This window comes from Capricornis sumatraensis, chromosome 1 (assembly GCF_032405125.1).
Source record: "Capricornis sumatraensis isolate serow.1 chromosome 1, serow.2, whole genome shotgun sequence".
NCBI classification, from domain to species: domain Eukaryota; kingdom Metazoa; phylum Chordata; class Mammalia; order Artiodactyla; family Bovidae; genus Capricornis; species Capricornis sumatraensis.
In genome coordinates, this window is record NC_091069.1 from 112,150,062 (window position 1) to 112,153,696 (window position 3,635).

The following is a 3,635-nucleotide window of genomic DNA, read 5'->3' on the forward strand; positions in this document are numbered from 1 at the left end:
TATTAAAGACTTCAGGAAAGTGAAGATTTTTTTCCTCAAGTTTTTGTGGTTGGAGAAGGATATATTTTGACAAGAAATATTATATATATATATGAATATTTTAATAACTGTTTGTATAGAGACTTTGGACTTTCATTAATATAAATAACAGAAGAGAAAAATTCTATACCTTTATTTGATTACCAGAAAAATGAAACCAAATTGTCTTTTGTGAACTTCATCTTCTTATATGTGGACATTTAAGTCGAAATTATCATTTCAGTTTTCAAAGGTGAAATTTTTATTTGTTCCAATTCTGTTCAGTTTTACTAAAGTACAGGTATACTATATCTTTGTGTTTCCCCCCAGATTTGATTGAACTGTTAATCTGATTTGAAAGTTTGTATATACATTTTTCTAGTTTAATTGACTATGTGTATCTGCTTTATGTCCTTTGTATTAATAAATTGTGCTTTTTATGTTAATTTGATATCTTTCATTTTTCTTCAGTTTTTAAATATTTTAATAACTTGTAAAGAGTTTTTAAAAACCTGATATTTTCAGCTTTGCAGTTAAAAAAGGCTTTCAAAATTGCATTTTAAAGATAAAGATAGATTCAGCATTAATTTTTGAGAATAGAGTATTATATGTCATTTAATATGATATACTTACAATGATTGGATTCACACACTAGTGTTTGATGTTGATAATATATTTGTAATTTTTTAAGATAATACTATAGGTTCCAAAAATCTATACCCTGCATATATTATTATGTATGTAATAGCTATTTATGTACAAACTTTCCATAGGGAGATATAGCCCTGCCTCTGAGAAATAGTATTAATTAATAATAGTGCATAATGTTTTAGGGACATGAGTTATAAACTAAGTCCCCTACTGTTTTAAATGAATTATATCACTAAATCTCTTATAAGACTGATGTGATTAGTTTAATTTACAGATGAGGACCCCTCAGAACAGTTCATTGGTTAATCAATAAGTGTCAGTCTGATTTCATAGTTCATACACCTTTTTTTCAGTGCAGGTAGATTTTCTTCAGCAATGTCTAGTTTACGAACTGATTTTTGTATGTGAAAATAACTTGTTTAACTACTGTTAGTTGGGAAAACTTTTAGTGTTTTTTCTGAGATTGGTGATTTTCCAATAACAAAATACTAATCTATCCTAGGCAATTTTGCCCTCTTAGGTCCAAACATTCATGAGAACAGAAATAAAGAAAAACTAAGTGAGTATCTTGGAGAAAAAGGAAAACATATACCCAATCTTCTAAATATCAGCCTTTAATCAAATATTATTTTCAGTTACAAAGCTCTCCCAAATGGCCCAACCCAGTTTATTATTTACGTGTTTCTCCCCTTAGAATTATAACACTACTGGCTTTCCTTGAATAAAACCTTTTGATACTCACCTGTTGAATATCTCTGAAACCTTTCTCCAACTTTCCACTTTACTAACACCTCCTCTCTTTCCTACCTTCTAGACTTCTGTTACCACCTGCAGGATCTCCTTGCTCCAGGTACATTCCACATTCCCCATTCAGTTCTTTCTAAAATGTAAGGGAGGAATGGGATGATTGGGAGACTGGGATTGACATATATCCACTGCTATGTATAAAATAGTTAAGCTCATGAAAACCTGCTGTATCGCTCAGGAAATTCTACTCAGGGCTCTGTGGTGACCTAAATGGGAGGGAAATCCAAAAGGGGATATATGTTCATGTATTGCTGATTTACTTTGCTGTACGGCAGAAACTACATTGTAAAGCAACTACACTCCAATTAAAAAAAAAAAAAAAAAGTAAATCAGACGCCATCATGGCCTGCCCATAATATCCATAAGACTGCTTAGTTGCCCATAAGGTAAATCCAAATACCTTCGCAGATAATGAGAGATAAGAAGGAAAATCTATCTTATAATCTTAACAGCAAACTTTATCAGACAATAATATCAGTGTATAACCAGTATGCTAACAGTTATAAAACAGACGTCCAGAAACTAGAATAATTCCAATGCCAAATGTCTTTTTCAGTATCCCGAAAGTGTGGCACTGGGGTTAGGAAGTGCTTTGGCTGGTTGCAAATTATGTGCAGGAGGTTTCATAATGTAGTTTTATGGAGAAACCATATGACGTACAAAACAAATCACAAGGAAGTAAGGGATATAGTTTTATGCTCTCACTTTACAACTGGACTATTTTCTCCTTCATATTGTATTATCTGCTGCCCCCACCATGAACCACTTCTGTCGACTCTGTTTCCAAAATGACCCCCTCCCACACTGCATAAACTACAATTAAGGTACATTCCCTTAAGTGTTATGAGTGTGTTTAGTCGCTCAGTTGTGTCCAGCTGTTTGTGATCCCATGGACTATAGGCCACCAGGCTCCTTTGTCCATGGGATTTTCTAGGCAAGAATACTGGAGTGGGTTGCCATTCCTTTCTCCAGGAGATCTTCCCAATCCAGGAATCAAACTCAGGTCTCCGGCATTGCAGGCAGATTCTTTACCCTCTGAGCCACCAGGGAAGCCCACCTTAAGTGTGAGGTGTTTGGTTATGGCCAAGACACAGTTTTTGTTCTCAAAGAGTTTGTCTTCTAACAAAAAGAGACAAAAGTAAGAAATGTAGTCTCTATTACATGCCCATCAGGTGACACTAGTGGTAAGGCATTTGCCTGCTGATGCTGGAGATTCCAGGTCCATCCTCGTGCTGGGAAGATCCCCTGGAGAAGGGAATGACAACCCACTCCAGTATTCTTGCCTGGAGAATCCTATGGACAAAGGAGCCTGGCAGGCTACAGTCCATGGGGCTGCAGAGTAGGACACGACTGAGCACTCACATACCAGGTGCTTGATCTTTTCTTTCTTTACCCATCAAACCTCTAAGAATGCTGTGAATTACAGATGAATTACAGATGAAATCAGGAGAACACTGAGCCTCAAAGATATACATGTATATAATCCCCTAGTTCAAGAACCTGTACTCTTCCTACTATAATACTGTCCAAAGACTTCTCTGCCAGAGTTACCTTCCTGTGCAATAAATGTCATCTCATTGCCCCAGCTCCAAGCCATCCAGTGACTCACTGGTCACAGAACCCTCTCCCCCGTGTCCCAGGGTCACACTCATCATCAGTCTTACCCCTACGCTCGTCGCTTCTCCCTCCCAACTTCTAAGTAACTTACTGCTTCTCAGTTTCTGACATTCATTACCTTTCCCCTTGGGAAATATACAGTGTTTTAGACTCCCGTTGTATTTCAAACATCACGTCTTAAATTCACCAGGCCTCCTTTCTTGTCCTGAGAAGGCCTCCCAGAGCTGCTGGAACAGAATCCCAGCAAGACCCTGGCCCCTACTCTGATCCCACCGAGCAAGCAGAGTCAAGTGGCAGCTGGACTGACCCAACAGGCAGAAAGAGAACTGTTTTCTGTGAAGCTTCAGGCTCTGCCAGATTCCAGGAGGAAAGAGAGGCACTGCATTCAATTCTGAGAGTCAGGAGAGGCAATGGATTCCTGGTGCAGACACCGGAGGTTGGGCCTGAAGAACTGTGCTGGGCATGAAAACGGTAGGGAAGGAAATAGGACCTTAATTGCTTCAGAAATAGTCCTGGAGGGCGAGTGGCATTTGTACACTTAT